The sequence below is a fragment of the Chiloscyllium punctatum genome, chromosome 34 (assembly GCF_047496795.1).
Source record: "Chiloscyllium punctatum isolate Juve2018m chromosome 34, sChiPun1.3, whole genome shotgun sequence".
Lineage (NCBI taxonomy): Eukaryota > Metazoa > Chordata > Chondrichthyes > Orectolobiformes > Hemiscylliidae > Chiloscyllium > Chiloscyllium punctatum.
Window position 1 is genome coordinate 24,928,154 of NC_092772.1, and position 22,204 is coordinate 24,950,357.

Genomic DNA, 22,204 nt, shown 5'->3' on the forward strand with positions numbered 1-22,204 from the left:
AAAACTCATGGCTGATTCACCAAACCTGCACATCTTTGGGCTGTGGGTGGAAACCTAAGCACCTATTGGAAACTCACACAGACATGGAGAGAAGTGCAAACTCCACACAGACAATTGCCTGGGGCTGGAATCAAAATCACGTCCCTGGTGCTGGGAGGCAGCAGTGCTAACCACTGAGCCACCGTGCTGCCACATGTAACTCTCTCGAGCCCTGCTTCTGATTCTTGATTCCTCAACCTTAGGTTAGCTTCCTTCTGCCTCTTGACTAGATGTTCTACATCCCTTGGAACCTTGTCAAATGCTTTACTAAATCTCATGTAGACAACGGTGACTGCTCTGCCTTCGTCTATCTCTTGGCCAACTCCTCGAAGAATCAATCCAGTGTGTGAAACACAGTTTTCCACTCACAAAGCCATGCGCTGACTATCTCTAATCAGCCCTTGCCTTTCCAAATATATGTAGCTCCTTTCTCTCAGAATCTCCTCCAACAACTTCCCCAACACTGGGCTCACGGGACTATAATTTCCTTGCTTTTCCCTGCAACCCTTAAGTGATGGAATAACATTAGCCACCTTCCAGTCTTCCGGTAACTCATTGTGTCTGTGGATAATATAAATATCTCTGTTAGGGACACCGCAACCTCTTCCCTAGCTTCCCACAATATTCTAGGATAGACATAATGAGCTACTGAGGATTGATCGACCTTTGTTTGTTTTAAGACTCCAACACTTTCTCTTCTCTGGTGAGGATTCTTTCCAAGACATCACTATTTATTTCCCCACGTTCCCGAGCTTCCATGTCTTTCTCCACAGTAACTTCTGACAACACTATCTTGTCCAATATCTCACCCACCTCCTGATAGTTAAGGTGCCCTATTCTCTACCAAGTTACTCCTTAGCCCTTATTGAAACTTGTGTAAAGGCTTCTGATAATTCAAATACACCGTATCCTCACTACAGCCACTCCTTCACCCTTATCTACTCTGCCATTTATACTCACACCAATAAAAATACAATCCAACAGGCTCAAAAACACATTGTCTTTTTATTAAATGTGTTTCTAAGGGTCCAGTTATTGTATATTGACATATCATTTCAAACATATTTCAGCTCCCGACCTACTGTCAGGCTGACACTGTTTGGTTTCAGACTGGCAGCAGAAATGGTTATGGGAATTCTTGTTTCTCAGTCTGGAAAAGGTAGCTTACAGGTTCAACAGGTAATAGAGGCTTTGGAATTAAGGAGGGAGTGATGTGGGGACCGTATGAGATTATGGACACAGAGAGTGCAGTGGTGACTGAAGAACATTATGGAGATAGGGAGTAATGTGGGGCCTGAAAGGGGCCAAAGAGATCTGCAGGGCTGTTGGGCCCGAAGGAGTTTGCACAGAGCAGGAGGATCATGGGGATTGAAGGAGGTTACCCTGAACGGGAGGGTCATCGGGTCAGGATGAGATTATGGAGATAGGGAGGGTTGTGGGGCCTTTTGGAGGTTATGGAGTTAGGGAGGTTTGTGGGGAATGATTCAGGATACATAGATAGGAAGAGTCGTGGGGACTGAAGGAGTTTATGGAGACAGGGAGGGCTGTGGGGACTGAAGGAGGTTACATAGATAGTAAGTTTATAGAGATGCACAGTGACTACTGGCATTTAGTGATGCAGCGGGCTGTAGTAACTGGGACGGGGGGGGGGGGCTGTCTTACAGTGATAGGGAGGGTTGTGGAAGATGGAACAGCTTGACAGATATAGGGCGGGCTTTAGGAATGGGAGGACTTTCCAGGGATTTTGAGGAATGCAGGGATGGGACGTGGTAACAATCACAGGGAAGATTTTGGGAACTTGTTCTGAGATGGGGACAACTGAGAACAGAAGTGAGCCAAACAGTTAGGACAGGCAGGATTAATCAATTAAACTGCATTTATTTCAATGCAAGGGGCCTAACAGGGAAGGCAGATTAACTCAGGGCATGGTTTGGAACATGGGACTGGGATCTCATAGCAATTACAGAAACATGGCTCAGGGATGGGCAGGACTGGCAGCTTAATGTTCCAGGATACAAATGCTACAGGAACGATAGAAAGGGAGGCAAGAGAGGAGGGGGAGTGGTATCTTTGATAAGGGATAGCATTACAGCTGAGCTGAGGGAGGATATTCCCAGAAATACATCCAGGGAAGTTATTTGGGTGGAACTGAGAAATAAAAAGGGATGATCACCTTATTAGGATTGTATTACAGACCCTCCAACAGTCAAAGGGAAATTGCCAAACAAACTTCTAAGGAGATCTCAGCTATCTGTAAGAATAATAGGGTAGGTATGGGAGGGGATTTTAACTTTCCAAACATCGGCTGGGACTGGCATAGTGTTAAAAGTTTAGATGGAGAGGATTTTTTTTAAGTGTGTAGAAGATAATTTTCTGATTCAGTATATGGATGTACCTACTAGAAAAGGTGCAAAACTTGACCTACTCTTGGCAAATAAGGCAGGGCAGGTGACTGAGGTGTCAGTGGGTGAGCACGTTGGGGCCAGCGACCATAATTCTATTTGTTTTAAAATAGTGATGGAAAAGGATAGACCAGATCTAAAAGTTGATGTTCTAAATTGGAGAAAGGCCAATTTTGATGGTATGAAGCAAGAACTTTTGAAAGCCGATTGGCGGCAGATGTTCGAAGGTAAAGGGACGGCTGGAGAATGGGAAGCCTTCAGAAATAAGATAACAAGAGTCCAGAGAAAGTATATTCCTGTCAGGGTGAAAGGGAAGACTGGTAAGTGGAGAGAATCCTGGATGACTAAAGAAATTGAGTGTTTGGTTCAGAAAAAGAAGGAAGCATATGTCAGGTATAGATAGGATAGATCAAGTGAATCCTTAGAAGAGTATAAAGGAAGTAGGAGTATACTTAAGAGGGAAATCAGGAGGGCAAATGCGGACATGAGATAGGTCTGACAAATAGAATTAAGGAGAATGCAAAGGGTTTTTAAAAAATATATTAAGAAAAAAAGGGTAACTAGGGAGAGAATAGGGCCGCACAAAGATCAGCAAGGCGGCCTTTTTGTGCAGCCACAGAAAATGGGGGAGATACTAAATGAATATTTTGCATCAGTATTTATTGTGGAAAAGCATATGGAAGATATAGACTGTAGAGAAAGAGATGGTGACATCTTGCAAAACGTCCAGATTACAGAGGAGGAAGTGCTGGATGTCTTGAAATGGTTAAAGGTGAACAAATCCCCAGGAACTGATCAGGTGAACCCGAGAACTCTGTGGGAAGCTAGAGAAGTGATTGCTGGGCCTCTTGCTGAGATATTTGTATCATCAATAGTCACAGGTGAGGTGCCAGAAGACTGGAGGTTGGCAAAAGTGGTGCCACTGTTTAAGAAGGGTGGTAAAGACAAGCCAGGGAACGACAGACCAGTGAGCCTGACCTCGGCGGTGGGCAAGTTGTTGGAGGGAATCCTGAGGGACAGGATGGACATGTATTTGGAAAGGCAAGGACTGATTAGGGGTAGTCAACAAGGCTTTGTGTGTGGGAAATCATGTGTCATAAACTTGATTGAGTTTTTTGAAGAAGTAAAAAAAAAGATTGAGGAGGGCAGAGTGATAGATGTGATCTATATGGACTTCAGTAAGGCAATCAACAAGGCTCCCCATGGGAGACTGATTAGCAAGGTTAGAACTCATGGAATACAGGGAGATCTAGCCATTTGGATACAGAACTGGCTCAAAGGTAAAAGACAGAGGGTGGTGGTGGAGGGTTGTTTTTCAGACTGGAGGCCTGTGACCAGTGGAGTGCCACAAGGATCGTTGCTGGGTCCTCTACTTTTTGTCATTTACATAAATGATTCGGATGTAAGCAGAAGAGGTACAGTTAGTAAGTTTGCAGATGACACCAAAATTGGAGGAGGTGGAGTGGACAGCGAAGAATGTTCCCTCAGATTACAACAGGATCTGAACCAGCTGAGCCAATGGGCTGAGAGCTCGCAGATGGAGTTAAGTTCAGATATATGCAAGGTGCTGCATTTTAGGAAAGCAAATCTTAGAAGGACTTATACACTTAATGGTAAGGTCCTAGGATGTGTGGCTGAACAAAGAGACCTTGGAGTGTGGGTTCATAGTTCCTTGAATGAGGAGTCACAGGTAGTCAGGATAGTGAAGGCGGCATTTGGCATGCTTTCCTTTATTGGTCAGAGTGTTGAGTACAGGAGTTGGGAGGTCATGTTGCGGCTGTACAGGACATTGATTCGGCCACTGTTGGAATATTGCATGCAATTTTGGTAGACTTCCTATCGGAAAGGTTGTAAAACTTGAAATGGTTCAGAAAAGATTTACAAGGATGTTGCCAGGGTTTGAGGATATGAGCTACAGGGAGAGGCTGAACAGGCCGGGGCTCTTTTCACTGGAGCGTCGGAGGCTGAGGGGTGACCTTACAGAAGTTTACAAAATTATGAGGGGTATGGATAGGATAAGTAAACAAAGTCTTTTCCCTTGGGGTCAGGGAGTCCAGAAATAGAGGGCATAGGTTTATGGTGAGAGGGGAAAGTATATAAAAGAGACCCAAGAGGCAACCTTTACACAGAGGGTGGTACGTGTATGGAATGAGCTGCCAGAGGATGTGGTGGAGGCTGGTACAATTACAACATTTAAGAGGCATTTGGATGGGTATATGAATAGGAAGGGTTTGGAGGGATATGGGACAGGTGCTGGCAGGTGGGACGAGATTGGGTTGGGATATCTGGTCGGCATGGACGGGTTGGACCGAAGGGCGAGTTTCCAAATTGTACATCGTTATGACTCTATCACTCATGGAGGTTATAGAAATAAACTGTGTGGTCACGTCTGGAGGAGATTTAAGGTATAAAGATTTGTAGTTACCGAAGGAAATTCCATCAATGGGGACCAGCAGAGTTTACAGAGACTGAGTGCGTTTTAGAGACAGGAAGAGTTCATAGTCATCATTAGAAATGGAGAAACTAATTTATGAGAGAAGCAGGGTCACTCTGCACTGTGCCCAGAGACAAGGAGGAGTCTAACAGCTGGAGGAGGTTACTGAGGTACAGAGCTTTTTTGTTGTCGTGACGGGAAGGTTACAGAGATCATGAAGGTAGTAGGAGTTCAAAACAGTCACAAAGACAGGGAGGTTTCTCAGGTCTGGAAAGGACGACACTGACCTGGATGGCTTAAGGAACTGAAGAGTTGTTTTTCTTCAGTTAAGGAGAGATGTGACAGAACCCGGCACTAAAGGCAAAGGCAGAAACTTGGAGAGTTGTACTGGTCGGAGGAGCTTACAGGGATAGGCAGGATTGTTGGGGCTCATAGAGATAGGGAAAGTGGTATTTATGAAACAGACAATGGAGAAACTGACAGACATAGGGAGGGTTCTGTGGAACAGTTGAATTTACAGACATGATGGTGACAATGAAGCCTGAGAATTTTCTCATGTTCCTTGCCCAGCATTGTTCTGACCTCATGCCCTCAGGGTCTGAATTAAAGCCCATGAACTCCTCCCTGTGCTGTTTACTGTGAATGATCTTACCGGCTGCAGGATTTACTGAAGGCTCCAGATCTCCCTCTCCATCTCTCTCTGGCTGACAAACCGTCTTCAATGTGGTGATGGACGATTCAGGAATTGGGAATTCTGCTGAGTCAGGGCCATCAGGAATACCTACAGGAGACAGGGAAATAGACAGAATGGTAAATTACACTGCTGTAACGAAGGTTACACATGGAGAATGGCACTGAGTCCCACAGAGATATGGAAATTCCCAGTCTCCATCCATGGCCTGTGCAGTTGCTTCCCTCTGGAGTGGAGAATGCTGTTGGCTCAGGATCTGGAGTAGCTGCAAGAGTGAGAGACACTGACAGAGGCAGCAATTAGACCCTCACAGTGAGGAATACCACATGGACAGAGACAGTGTGATATCAGCAGAGTGCAGGAATGTATCAGGATCACACAATGGTATCATCAGAAGTGGTTCTGACCAGTGAGCACTGCTACCAGTACTCAGGGAGGACTGAGCTATTTTATTGGGATAGGCTCCTCTGGTACCAGGATTATGCAGTGTGCTATAAACGGACACAGATGAGGAGGGGGACAGGTCTGAGGTGAATGGAAATTCCCAAGTCCAAAGAGAAAGGTTGAAATATTGGAACACCATGGAGATGTGGATGAAGACCAACAGAAAGAAACAGTAAGGGACTGAGTTTAATTAAAATACTACATTGTCAAATAGATTTGTGACAGGAAATTATTGGTTAACATAAAGTAAATGCCATTTCTGCCCCTCACAATTCCTCACACACCACAAGTGACATCACTTCCGCCCTTCACATCATCGCTGATGTCACACACTCAGTGACTTCCATGCCCCCGCCCCCACTGCCGTGTTTGCCCCCACCAACGCCACTCACCTGCATTCTGCTGACACCCCCCCAGGTCCCACGTCACATCCCTGCCCCCAGAACCCTGAGGGGAACACCATCCCTGCTCATGACTCCATCCCCATTCCCCCTAACACCACCCCCACTCCAGTTACAGGCTCCGTCACCTCCCCCAGCTCCACACCTACGCCTGGTCCCAGCTCCCAGTCCTGCCGAGTTTTCACCATTCCCCCTGTCCTCCCCCTCACTGAGGACGAATGATCAGTCCTCAGCAAAGGCCTCACCTTTATCCCCCTCCGTCCACACATCAATGAATTTAATACACACCGTGACATCGAACACTTCTTCCACCACCTCCGCCTCAGAGCTTACTTTTACAATGAAGACTCCCGCCTATTTTCTGAGGACCCCTTTGCCACCCTCCAATACACTCCATCCACCTGGACACCCCGCGCTGGCCTATTACCTGCCTTCGATTTCTTCATTTCCAACTTCCACCGAGACATTAACCGCCTCACCCTATCTCCCCCCTCCCCCACTCCAACCTCTCACCCTCACAACGTACAGCCCTCCACTTCCTCTGCTCCAATACCGACCTCACCATCAAACCAGCAGAAAAAGGGGGTGCAGTGGGAGTCTGGTGCACTGACCTCTACACCGCTGAAGCCATGATGCCAACTCGAAGACACCTCCTCCGAACACCCCCTCTCCCATGACCCACCTCCCATCACCAAACCGTCATCTCCCAGAGCAGACAGAACCTCATCACCTCAGGAGGAGATCTCCCACCCACAGCTTCCAACCTCATTGTCCGGGATCCCCCACTGCCCGGTTCTACAAGTCTAACCACCCCAACTGCCCCATTGTCTCAGCATGCTCCTACCCCACCGAACTCATGTCTCCCTACCTCGACATTGTCCTGTCCCCCCTAGTCCAGGAACTACCCACATTCGTTTGAGACACCACTCACACCCTCCACTCCTCCAAGACTTCCATTTCCCTGGCCCACCAACGCCTCACCTTCACCATGAATATCCAATCCCTCTACACCTCCATCCACCATGACCAGGACCTCGAAGCCCTCTGTTTCTTCATCTCCCGACGTCCACAACAGTACCATTCCACCGAGACTCTCATTCGGTTGGCTGAACTTGTCCTCACCCTTAACAATTTTTCCTTTGAATCCTCCCACTTCCTCCAGACCAAAGGGGTAGCCATTAGCACCCGTATGGGCCCCAGCTATGCCTGTCTCTTTGTTGGCTACGGAGAACAGTCCATCTTCCGTAATTATACCGGCACCACTCCCCACCTCTTCCTCCGCTACAATGATGACTGCATAGGCGCCACCTCGTGCTCCCGCGAGGAGTTTGAGCAATTCATCAACTTCACCAACATATTCCACCCTGACCTTAAATTTACCTGGACCATCTCTGACACCTCCCTTCCCTTCCTGGACCTCTCCATCCCCATTAATGACAACCAACTTGACACTGACATTTTTTACAAACCCACTGACTCCCACAGCTACCTGGATTACACCTCTTCCCACCCTACCTCTTGCAAAAATGCCATCCCGTATTCCCAACTCCTCCACCTTTGCCGTATCTGCTCCCAGGAGGATCAGTTCCACCACAGAACACACCAGGTGTCCTCCTTCTTTAGAGACCGCAATTTCCCTTCCCACGTGGTTAAATATGCCCTCCAACGCATCTCATCCACATCCCGCACCTCCGCCCTCAGACCCCACCCCTCCAACCGTAACAAGGACAGAACGCCCCTGGTGCTCACCTTCCACCCTACCAACCTTCGCATAAACCAAATTATCCGCTGCCATTTCCGCCACCTCCAAACGGACCCCACCACCAGGGATATATTTCCCTCCCCACCCCTCTCCACTTTCCGCAAAGACCATTCCCTCCATGACTACCTGGTCAGTTCCACGCCCCCGAAAAACCCACCCTCCCTTCCTGGCACCTTCTCCTGCCACTGCAGGAATTGCAAATCCTGCGCCCTCACCTCTCCCCTCACCACCATCCAAGGCCCCAAAGGAGCCTTCCACATCCAAAGTTTTACCTGCACATCCATCAATATCATTTATTGTATCCGTTGCTTCCAATGCAGTCTTGTCTACATTGGGGAGACTGGACACCTCCTAGCAGAGCACTCTAGGGAACATCTCTAGTACACTCACACCAACCAACCGCACCGCCCTGTGACCCAACATTTCAACTCCCCCTCCCACTCTGCCGAGGACATGCAGGTCCTGGGCTTCCTCCACATCCACTTCCTCACCACCAGACGCCTGGAGGAAGAACGCCTCACCTTCCGCCTCGGAACACTTCAACCCCAGGGCATCAATGTGGACTTCACCAGTTTCCTCATTTCCCCTTCCCCCATCTCACCCCACCTCCAGCCTTCCAGCTCAGCCCCGCCCTCATGACCTGTCCTAATGGCCTCTCTCCCTTCCCACCGATCCATCCCACCCTCCTCTCTGACCTATCACCCCCATCCCCACCCCCATTCACCCAATGTACTCTTTGCTACCTGCCCCCACCCTCCTCTCTGACCTATCACCCCCATCCCCACCCCCATTCACCTATTGGACTCGATGCTACTTTCTCCCCATCCCCACCCCTCTCTCATTTATCTCCCCACTCTGCAGGCTCCCGGCCTCTGTTCCTGATGAAGGGCTTTTGCTGTTCGATTTTCATGCTCCTCGGATGCTGCCTGACCTGCCGTGCTTTTCCAGCACCACTCTAATCTAGACTCTGGTTTCCAGCATCTGCAGTCCTTGTTTTTACCTTATTGGAGGAGGAGACTACCGAGATAAGGCATGTTGGAGACACTGAACCAAGTTACAGGGATAGGGATGGTAGTCTGGAATGCAGCACATTTCAAATATGTGGAGGGACTATCGGAAAGGGGAGAGGTTACAGCGATAGGTTCTGTTATAGGAATTAAAAATTATTGAAGACACTGGACCACAAGACATGCCATAGATACACCGTTGCAGAGTAGTGAGTTTTAATATAACAGAACTTACATTGGGATGGTGATTGAGCCTGGGGTGTGTGTGTGTGTGTGTGTGTGTGTGTGTGTGTGTGTGTGTGTGTGTGTGTGTGTGTGTGTGTGTGTGTGTGTGTATACTGTGCTCCCCTCCAGCACTGTATCTATGTCATGTTGTGTTCACAGATGGTTGGATCCCTCTCATTGTTCTTTGCTCTGTGCACTGTGGGTGACCTTACTTCACTACAGGATTTATTGAAGGCTCCAGATCTCCTTTCCCTTTGTCTCTCTCTGGCAGACCAACTGCATTCAATGAGGTGATGGACGATCCACCCAGCAGCTGGGAAGGCTATTGAGTAAGGACTTTCCTGAGTACTGACAGGAGACAGAGAAATAGACAGAATGGGAAATTAAACAGATGCAGTGAGGGTTACACAGGGAGAATGGCACTGAGTCCCACAGAGATCTGGAAAATGGAGCGATATTAAGTAATAGTCCCAGATTGCTGGAAGATGTCAGGATCACACAATTGTGTTGTAAGAATGGATTTAGCTTCATGATGCCCTGGTATCAGTGCTCAGGGATGAGCTCCCAGTGAGCAGGTGAAGTAATGGCCTCGTGGTATTATTGCGAGAGAATGTATCCAAAACCTCAGCTAATGTTCAGGGGAGGCAGGATTGAATCCCACCATCTGAAAAGGAGACATTTGAAATCAATAATTTTAAAAATAATAATTAACAGTCCACAAATATATATGAAACCATTACTGAAGTACAACAAATCCAAACCCTTGTCCTTTAGAGAAGGACATCTGCCCATCCTCACGTGGTCTGCACGACATCCCCACAGCAAAGGGTTTGCCTCTCAATTACCCTCTGAAATGGCCGAGCAAGTTACTCAGCTCAAGGGCTTCTGGGACTGGGCAAGAAAGGCTGGTCAGCCAGAGACTCACACATCCCATACCTGATTTTAAAAAAAAAATCTATGAGGATGGTCCCCCTGGAACTGTGCTGGGAGGAGTGTCCTGGCCAATCATGTCGGTAGGTTTATGGACAGGGCATTAAACTGACAGAGAGGATGCAGGTGAAAGGAGCTTTCCAAATCCAAAGGGAAAAGGTGAAGCAATGGAACAGCATGGGAATGTGGCTGAACACAAGCAGAAAGGAACAGGATGGGACAGAGTTTAACTAAAATTGTACATCAGAAAATAGATTTGTGACAGAAAATTGGGGAAGAGAGTATATTATGTTTTTTTTTTGAACAGACAACGTTGCTGCAATAAGGTCGATGGATTTGTGACACAGAGATAAAAGAGATTTAGACACCAGGGAGACATGGATACAGGGTGAACAAAAATATTCAGTGGTTCGTAATCTTGTGCAAACTCAGGCAAAATGGGCAACGCTAACAATAATGGATAACAAAGGCATTACAGAGAAAGTATTTGGCCTCAGGTCATGAAGTAGAGTCAGTCTGAATGTAAATTCTGGCTACTACTTGCCAAGGACACAAGCAGCAGAACAGTTTTAGCCACCGAACAGCATTTCATTGCTCATCACTGCATTACACAGGAACTCATTGGAATTTTTTAACAAAGGCATTGTGATAATTTTGGAAAACTTCAATATTTGTATAATCTGGGACAATCACACGGTCAACATTGATATTGGAAGGAGTTCAGGAGAATTTCTTTTCAGTGTTTCTTTGAAAAACACATTGTGCAATTGGCTCGGGACATAACGATCGCAGAGCGACCGTGTAATGAAACTTCGTGAATGAGTAATGTCACCTGCAGAGATCCTTCGGGAAATTGTGATAAAGTGCAGTTTAAAGAAATATAAAGTTTTAAAGTGAATTACAGAAAGGACAAGCTACAGCTAGAAACAAAAATAGCCAATGACATGAGTTTGAGAGGAGAACTGACCAAGGTAAACAGGCTAAACAGACTGAAATATGTGTCTGTAAATGGACAGTGGAAAACATTTACAGGGACAATGCAAAATACTCAATAAAAGGACATTCCATTGAAACAGTAAAAACCTCAGCAAGAAATTCCCACTAATCCCTCACTCAGGACAAAAAGGATCAAACTAGATTATGAGGCTGAGAAGATCACCAAAAAGTACTTAAAATCCTGAAGTGAGAGAGTGTTTTCGGAGTTAAATGTTAATGAATTGCAATGGGTCTGCTCGCAGGAGGGGGGCTGTGGGAAGGGGAGCCACGGTCAGGGTTCATTGACACAATAGGAACAGGGAGAGGTGAAGGTGCTGGAGGTGGTGAGAGTGTTACAGAGAGGGGTCAGGACCTGAACAGTGTTACAAAGCCAGTACAGTTTGCTGCAGCTGGAGGGGTTTGCAGAGGTAGAGAGGGACATATGTATTTTTATTTATTCAGTCATGGGATGTGGGTGTCACTGCCTGGAACAACGGTATTTGACCCCTCTGCTAATTACCCAGAGGGTAGATCAGAGTCAGCCATATTGCTGTGGGTCTGGAGTCACATGTCGGCCAGACCAGGTTAGAATATTTGATGTCCTTCCCTAAAGGAGGTTAGTGAACTAGATGAGTTCTTCCCACTGATCAACAATGTTTTTATGGTGGCCTGACCAATGTCTTTTACAGCCACAACATGACATTCCCAACTCTTACTCTTAATGCTCTCCCCAATGAAGGTAACCATCCCAAACGCCTGCTTCACCAGCCTGTCGACCTGTGACACCACATTCAAAGAACTGTCTACCTGCATCCCTGGGTCACTGACTGACAATACTACCCAGGGCCCAAACATTAACTGTACAAGTCCCACCCTGGTTTGTTTCACCAAAATGGAACACCTCACCTTTATCTAATTAAACTCCATCTGCTATTCTTCAGCCCACTATCCCAGCAGTACTGTTCATCCTGTTGTATCACAGATAACCTTCATCATTGTCCACTTTCCCACCAATTTCAGTGTCACCCAAAACAATTACTTACCAGGAAACCAATATTCCCATCCAAACCATTTACCCAAATGACAAACAACAGGGGACCCACTTCACCGCTGGTCACATGTCTCCAGTCAGAAAAACAACATGTCTCCCACCACCCTCTGTCTCCTACCATCAAGCAAATTTTGTATCCAGTTCACTAGCTCCTCCTGAATGCCATATCCTTTTTTACACTGATCTGAGCTTATTACCCAGTTTACCAGACAGAACACAGAACGCAGAACAGTTCAGCCCAAGACCCTTCGGCCATGATTTCATGCCAACCTTTTCTCCAACTGTAAACTCAAAATAACTACATACCCTTTATTTTACTATTATCCATGTGTCTGTCCAAGAGTCTATTAAATGTCCCAGATGTGTCTAATTTTACTCCCACCATTGGCAGTCCATCCAACCACCTACTATTCTCTATCCTCTTATCCATCCTCCATTCACCTTAAAATTACACCCCCTTGTAATAGCCATTTAAGCCATAGGAGGAAATGTCTCTGACGATTCACTCACTCTATGCCTCTCATCATCTTTTTCACCTCCACAAAGTCACCCCGCCCCCTTCTCCAATGAAAAAAGCCTTAGCTCCCTCAACCTATCTCCACAAGAAATGCCCTCCATTGCAGGCAGCATCTTGGTAAATCTCCTGTGTACACTCTCTAAAACTTGCACAGCCTTCCTGTAAACAGGGGACCAGAACTGAACACAATATTCCAAGTGTGGTCTCACCAGGACGCTATAAAGATGCAGTAAAACGTCTCGGCTCTTACAGTCAATCCGCTTCTAAGGGGAGCCAACACAACATATGCCTTTTTAACAACCCGACCAACGTGCGTGGCGATTTTGAGGGATCTATGGACACCGACCCCATGATCTCTCTGTTCCTCCACAATGCCAAGTATTCTGCCTTTCACCCTGTATTCTATATTCAGGTTTGACCTTCCAGAATGAATCACTTCACACTTTTCCAGATTGAACTCCATCTGCCACTTCCAGCCCAGCTCTCTGACCTGTCAATGTCCCATCGCAACCTCCAACAGCTCTCCACATTCCCCACCACTCCACCAACCTTCACGTTATTGGCAAACTTACTAACCCACTCTCCAACATCCACATCCAAGTCATTTATAAAAATCACAAAGAGCAGAGTCCCAGAGCCGATTGTTACAGAACCCCACTGGTCACTGAGCTCCAGGCTCAATACTGTCCATCTGCTGCCACCCTCTGTCTTCACTGGGCCATCCAATCCTGTATCCAGACAGACAGATTTCCCTGTATCCCAATCATCCTTCTTTTCTGAATGAGCCATCAACGTATTCTGTCATATCCTCAAAGAATTCAGTACGGGTTGTGAGGCATGACCTGACCCCTCACAAACCCATACTGACTGTCACTAAATTAACTATGGTTTTCCAAGTAGTCATAAATCCTGTCTTTAGAATCCTCGCCAATAATCTGCACACCACAGACATTCGACCAAATCTGTAATTCCCAGAATTCTACCTCCGTAACATGGCTTGGACTTTATAAATCTTCTCTCCTCTGCCATGTTCCCCAGAAGGGCACTGGAGGGTGGTGGGGGTTACAGAGATAGAGAGGAATATCAGGACAGGAGGATTTTGCAGACATTAGGAGGCTTCAGTAATTGTGAGGTTTCATGTTGGTGAAGGCATTTAAGGAGGGAGGGAGGGAGGATTGTAGGGAAATTAGAGGTTTCACAGTTTAGGTGTTTTGTTAGAGCTGCAAGTGGTTACTGAGTTGGGGAGGGTGTAAGCACTGGTGGATATTACAGAAACATGTGGTTTTGGTTGCAATGCAGGAAGAGGATTCAGGAAGCAGGAGAGTATGGGGTCTGAACGAGGTTACACAAATGGGAAGAGTGGTCAGGAGGGGAGGTGTTTACAGAGACAGCAATGGCCTGATCTGGAGCAGAGGACCCAGATTGGGAGGGATGTGGGGACTGGAGGTGGTTTCACAGGGAGGGAGGACCATAGACCCACAGGAGGTTACAGAAATGTGGAGAGCTGTAGGGCTGACAGGGGTTCATGGAGATGGGAATGTTGGGAGGGATGGAGAAGTTTACAGGGATAAGGATGTTTGTAGGACAGGGCTAGATCACAGACAGGGACTGTTTTAGGGAGCTGAGCAGATTACAGAGATAAAGATGTTTGTATTGACTGGAAGAACAAACAGAGATATGCAGGGGAGTCGTGACTGAAGACGTTTATAGACATAGGAAGGCTTAGGGTCTGGGGGTTATGGAGGCTGTGGAATCTGGATTTCTTTTCAGAGACTGGGATAACAATTTTGGTCAGAAACAGTTTCACAGATAAGGGAGCATAGCACAATCAGGAGGAAGTTGTAGGGGAGGGTGACGTTTAAACAGATAGTGGTGTAAGAGCTGGACAAGGTTATGGAGATGGGTAGATGGTGGAGACACAGGAGGAGCTTACATTGACATGGGGGTGATAGTGACAGGAGGGTGTTAAATAGATCGTGGGTTTTGTAGGGACTGGATTGGGAGAGGCACAGGCATGGAGTGAGTTCGACAGATCAGGATTTCTGCAGAGATCTGTGAGGCTTACACTGATAGGGATGGGGGTCGGGTCTCCACAGACTGTTGGTGTTTAGGGACTGGAAGAGATTTGGTAGATAGGGAGGGATGTAAGAGCTGCAGGAGCTTATGGAGAGTTGAAGAGTTGGAGCAGTTTGCAGAGGTAGGTTTCTCAGACAGGAGTAGGTTATAGATAGTGAGGGCTGTGTGGTCTGAGTAAGTCAAAAAGAGGAGAGTTTTCTGCTCTGGAAGAGGTTACACTGACAGGGACAGTTGAAGAGACTGAAGCAAAAATGCATGGAGAAGGTTACACAGATAGGGAGGTGAGTAGGGACTGAAGGTGAATACACAGACATGGAGGGTTGTGTTGTTAGACGGAGCTGAGAGGGATAGGGACTGGTGTAGGGATTTACACAGATAGGGAAGTTTGTGTTTTTGGAGAAGGTTACACTGATACAGACAGTGTTAAAGAGTGTTTAATGGACGACAGAGGAGCTCAGAGAGAATGTATTGTGGGGAGTGGAGGAGATTACAGACACAGAGATGGCTGTCAGGTTGAAAAGAGCTTCTACAGATCCTCAGTGCTGTAAGGCTGGAGGGAGATTATAACAGTGAGTGTTGCCCAGACTTAATTACTTCACTGATATAGAGCAGGTCTCAGCACGTAACTGTCAAAGGGAAGTTGAGACAGTCCAGACGAGTTTTCAGAGATACAAATGTTTATGGGAGTTTCAAGAGGGAACAGTGATTGGGAGTGCTGTACCAAATGGGAATAGTTATAGGGAGGGTTGTAAAAGCAGGAAGAGGTGACAGACATATCGATCTTTGTAAGGACTGCAGAAGGTTACATAGGCAAGGAGTGTTTTAGAGTCTGGAGGAGATTACAGTGTTAAGGAGAATATTGGGGATGAGGCAAGGTGTAAGAGACAGGGATGGTTGACAGGGCTGGACAATAACCTGAATAGAATCGCCATCATGTGGAACCAGGCCATTCGGCCCAACCAGTCCATTCCAAAACTCTGAAGAGCATCCTACCCAGACCCACCCCTCTACCTATACATTAAACCCTGCATTTCTCGTGGTGAACTTACTTAAACCACACATTCCTGAATACCACAGTCAATTTATGATGGCCAATTCACTGATGGTGCAAATTTTGGACACACACAGTGTGTGTGTGTGTGTGTGTGTTTGCGAGGGGGATACACGCAGACACACAGCGAGGGACGGACATACACACGCAAATCGAGGGTGGGACACGCACACACGCAAATCGAGGGTGGGACACGCACACACGCAAATCGAGGGTGGGACACGCACACACGCAAATCGAGGGTGGGACACGCACACACGCAAATCGAGGGTGGGACACGCACACACGCAAATCGAGGGTGGGACACGCACACACGCAAATCGAGGGTGGGACACGCACACACGCGGCGAAGGGGGGGACGTGCATCTGCACACACACACAGACACCACGAGGGAAGGACACGCACAGACACCGAGGAAGGGACACTCACACACACAGCAAGAAAGGGATACGCACACACGAGGAAGAGATACGCACCCACACAGCGAGGGGAGACACACGCACACACACAGCGAGGGAGGGACACACAGTGAAGGAGGGACAAACACACACACGGTGAGGGGCAGGGCATGTGCGCACAAATTGAGGGGGGCACACACACGCAAAGCGAGGGAGGGACACGCAAACACACACACAGTGAGGGGAATACAGACAGACACACCGCGAAGGAGGGACAAGCACACACATGCCGAGGGGGAGGACATGTGCACAGAAATTGAGAGGGGGCAAACACACACAGCGAGAGAGGACACACACAGACATGGCAAGGGTGGGACACATGCACCCAGCAAGCTGGTCACACACTCAAGGGACGGATACACACACACACACGCAAAGCGAAGGAGGGACACGCACACATACAAACACACAAACACACACAGAACAAGGGAAGGATATGCACCCACGCACACAAGGGACTGACACACACACACGCGCACAGCGAGGGAGTGATATGCAAACGCAAACAGAGAGGGGGTTACCCGCAGACACACAGCGAAGGAAGGACACACTAACACACACGCACACTGCGAGGGAGGGACACATATACACACACATAGCGAGGGAGGGACACGCATACGCACAGTGAGGGAGGGATACGCGCACTACACAGAGAGTGGGTTATCTGCAGACACACAGCGAGGGAGGGACACGCAGACACACAGCGAGGGAGGGACACACACACACACACAGCAAGGGAGGGACACGCACACACACAGCGAGGGGGGGACACACGCACACAGCGAAGGGGTGGACACACACACACACAGCGAGGGAGGGACACGCTCACACACAGCGAGGGGGGGACACGCTCACACACAGCGAGGGAGGGACACACACACACACACAGCAAGGGAGGGACACGCACACACACAGCGAGGGGGGGACACACGCACACAGCGAAGGGGTGGACACACACACACACAGCGAGGGAGGGACACGCTCACACACAGCGAGGGGGGGACACGCTCACACACAGCGAGGGGGGGACTCACGCACACAGCGAGGGGGGACACACGCACACAGCGAGGGAGAGACACACGCACACAGCGAGGGGGTGGACACTCACGCACACAGCGAGGGGGGTGACTCACGCACACAGCGAGGGGGGGACTCACGCACACAGCGAGGGGGGGACACACGCACACACAGCGAAGGAGGGACACGGTCATGCACACAGCGAGGTGGGAGACACACGAACACAGCGAGGGGGACACACACACACCCAGCGAGGGGGGGACACGCACGCACACAGCGAGGGGGGGACTCACGCACACACAGCGAAGGAGGGACACGCTCATGCACACAGCGAGGTGGGAGACACACGAACACAGCGAGGGGTGGACACACGCACACAGCGAGGGGGGGGACACACGCACACAGCGAGGGGGGGTCTCACGCACACACAGCAAAGGAGGGACACGCTCATGCACTCAGCGAGTGGGGGGACTCACGCACACACAGCGAAGGAGGGACACGCTCACGCACACAGCGAGGGGGGGACACACGCACACACTGAGGGGGGGACTCACGCACACAGCGAGGGGGGGTACACACACACACACAGCAAGGGGGGGACACACGCACACAGCGAAGGGGACACACACGCACACAGCGAAGGGGGGACACACGCACACACAGCGAAGGAGGGACACGCTCACGCACACAGCGAGGGGGGGGACTCACGCACACAGCGAGGGGGGGACACGCACACAGCGAAGGAGGGACACGCTCATGCACACAGCGAGGGGGGGGACTCACGCACACAGCGAGGGGGGGACTCACGCACACACAGCGAGTGGGGGACACAGACGCACACAGCGAGGGGGGGGACACACGCACACAGCGAGGGGGGGGGACACACGAACACAGCGAGGGGGGGGACACACGAACACAGCGAGGGGGGACACACGCACACAGCGAGGGGGGGGATTCGCAGGCACACAGCGAGGGGGGGGACACACGCACGCAGCGAGGGGGTACACACGCACACAGCGAGGGGGGACACACACGCACACAGCGAGGGGGGGGACACACGCACACAGCGAGGGGGGACACACACGCACACAGCAAAGGGGGGATACACGCACACAGCGAGGGGGACACACACGCACACACAGCGAAGGAGGGACACGCTCACGCATACAGCGAGGGGGGGGACTCACGCACACAGCGAGGGGGGGACACACGCACACAGCGAAGGAGGGACACGCTCATGCACACAGCGAGGGGGGGGGACTCAAGCACACACAGCGAGGGGGGGACTCACGCACACACAGCGAGTGGGGGACACGCACAGAGCGAGGGGGGACACACACGCACACAGCGAGGGGGGGACACGCACGCACACAGCGAGGGGGGAGACACGCGCACACAGCGAGGGGTGGTCTCACGCACACACAGCAAAGGAGGGACACGCTCATGCACTCAGCGAGGTGGGGGACTCACGCACACACAGCGAGGGGGGGGACACACGCACACAGCGAGGGGGGGGAAAACACGCTCACACAGCGAAGGAGGGACACACTCACGCACACACCGAGGGGGGGACTCACGCACACAGCGATGGGGGGACTCACGCACACAGCGAGGGGGGGACTCACGCACACAGCGATGGGGGGGCTCACGCACACAGCGATGGGGGGGCTCACGCACACAGCGAGGGGGGGACACACGCACACACAGCGAAGGAGGGACACGCTCACGCACACAGCGAGGGGGGGGCTCACGCACACAGCGAGGAGGGGGGCTCACGCACACAGCGAGGGGGACACACACGAACACAGCGAGGGGGGGGACTCACGCACACAGCGAGGAGGGGGGCTCACGCACACAGCGAGGAGGGGGGCTCACGCACACAGCGAGGAGGGGGGCTCACGCACACAGCGAGGGGGGGTCTAACGCACACACAGCAAAGCAGGGACACGCTCATGCACACAGCGAGGGGGACACATGCACGCAGCGAGGGCGGACACACACACACAGCGAGGGGGGGGGACTCACGCACACAGCGAGGGGGGGACACACGCACACAGCGAGGGGGGGGGACTCACGCACACAGCGAGGGGGGGGGACTCACGCACACAGCGAGGGGGGACACACACGCTCACAGTGAGGGGGGGACTCACGCACACACAGCGAAGGAGGGACACGCTCATGCACACAGCGAGGGGGGGGACTAACGCACACAGCGAGGGGGGGGACTCACGCACACAGCGAGGAGGGGGGCTCACGCACACAGCGAGGGGGGACACACACACACACAGCGAGCGGGGGACAGACGCACACAGCGAGGGGGGGGTCTCACGCACACACAGCAAAGCAGGGACACGCTCATGCACACAGCGAGGGGGGGACTCACGCACACAGCGAGGGGGGGACACACACACAGCGAGGGGGGGACACACGCACACAGCGAGGGGGGGGCACACGCACACACAGCGAAGGAGGGACACGCTCACGCACACACCGAGGGGGGGACACACGCACACAGCGAGTGGGGGGACACACGCACACACCGAGGGGGGGACACCGGCACACAGCGAGTGGGGGGACACATGCACACAGCGAGGGGGGGACTCACGCACACAGCGAGGGGGGGACACACGCACACAGCGAGGGGGGGACTCACGCACACAGCGAGGGGGGGACTCACGCACACAGCGAAGGAGGGACACACTCACGCACACAGCGAGGGGGGGACTCACGCACACAGCGAGGGGGGGACTCACGCTCACAGCGAGGGGGGGGACTCACGCTCACAGTGAGGGGGGGACTCACGCTCACAGTGAGGGGGGGACTCACGCACACACAGCGAAGGAGGGACACGCTCATGCACACAGCGAGGGGGGGACACACGCACACAGCGAGGGTGGGTCTCACGCACACACAGCAAAGCAGGGACACGCTCATGCACACAGCGAGGGGGACACACGCACGCAGCGAGGGGACACACACGCACACAGCGAGGGGACACACGCGCACACAGCGAGGGGGGGGACACATGCACACAGCGAGGGGGGGACACATGCACACAGCGAGGGGGGGACTCACACACACAGCGAGGTGGGGACTCACGCACACAGCGAGGGGGGACTCACGCACACAGCGAGGGGGGACACGCACGCACACAGCGAGGGGGGGACACACGCACACACAGCGAAGGAGGGACACGCTCATGCACACAGCGAGGTGGGAGACACACGAACACAGCGAGGGGGGGACACACACACCCAGCGAGGGGGGGACACGCACGCACACAGCGAGGGGGGGTCTCACGCACACACAGCAAAGGAGGGACACGCTCATGCACTCAGCGAGGGGGGGGACTCACGCACACACAGCGAAGGAGGGACACGCTCACGCACACAGCGAGGGGGGGACACACGCACACACCGAGGGGGGGATCCACGCACACAGCGAGGGGGGGTACACACACACACACAGCAAGGGGGACACACACGCACACAGCGAAGGGGACACACACGCACACAGCGAAGGGGGGACACACGCACACACAGCGAAGGAGGGACACGCTCACGCACACAGCGAGGGGGGGACACGCACACAGCGAAGGAGGGACACGCTCATGCACACAGCGAGGGGGGGGACTCACGCACACAGCGAGGGGGGGACTCACGCACACACAGCGAGGGGGGGACTCACGCACACACAGCGAGTGGGGGACACACACGCACAAAGCGAGGGGGGGGACACACGAACACAGCGAGGGGGGACACACGCACACAGCGAGGGGGGGGATTCGCACGCACACAGCGAGGGGGGGGACACACGCACGCAGCGAGGGGGTACACACGCACACAGCGAGGGGGGACACACACGCACACAGCGAGGGGGGACACACACGCACGCAACGAGGGGGTACACACGCACACAGCGAGGGGGGACACACACGCACACAGCAAAGGGGGGATACACGCACACAGCGAGGGGGGGACACACGCACACACAGCGAAGGAGGGACACGCTCACGCACACAGCGAGGGGGGGGACTCACGCACACAGCGAGGGGGGGACACACGCACACAGCGAAGGAGGGACACGCTCATGCACACAGCGAGTGGGGGGACTCACGCACACAGCGAGGGGGGGGAACTCAAGCACACACAGCGAGGGGGGGACTCACGCACACACAGCGAGTGGGGGACACGCACGCTCACAGCGAGCGGGTACACACGCACACAGCGAGGGGGGACACACACGCACACAGCGAGGGGGGACACACACGCACACAGCGAGGGGGGGACACGCACGCACACAGCGAGGGGGGGGACACACGCACGCAGCGAGGGGGGACACAGGAACACAGCGAGGGGGGGGACACGCGCACACAGCGAGGGGGGGGACACGCGCACACAGCGAGGGGTGGTCTCACGCACACACAGCAAAGGAGGGACACGCTCATGCACTCAGCGAGGTGGGGGACTCACGCACACACAGCGAGGGGGGGACACACGCACACAGCGAGGGGGGGGAAAACACGCTCACACAGCGAAGGAGGGACACACTCACGCACACACCGAGGGGGGGACTCACGCACACAGCGATGGGGGGACTCACGCACACAGCGAGGGGGGGACTCATGCACACACAGCAAAGCAGGGACACGCTCACGCACACAGCGAGGGGGGGACTCACGCACACAGCGAGGGGGGGGACTCACACACACAGCGAGGGGGGG

The 22,204-nt window shown here is 52.0% G+C and overlaps 1 long non-coding RNA gene across 2 annotated transcripts in view; it reads right to left on the reverse strand.

The window, feature by feature from the left end:
* The window catches only part of LOC140458779 (uncharacterized), a 127,418-nt gene that overhangs the window by 48,886 nt on the left and 56,328 nt on the right, over positions 1–22,204 (reverse strand). For both annotated transcript variants that reach the window (XR_011953695.1, XR_011953696.1), the window contains exon 3: positions 5,528–5,656. This is a non-coding gene — a long non-coding RNA (uncharacterized lncRNA). The remainder of the gene's footprint in view (positions 1–5,527; positions 5,657–22,204) is intronic.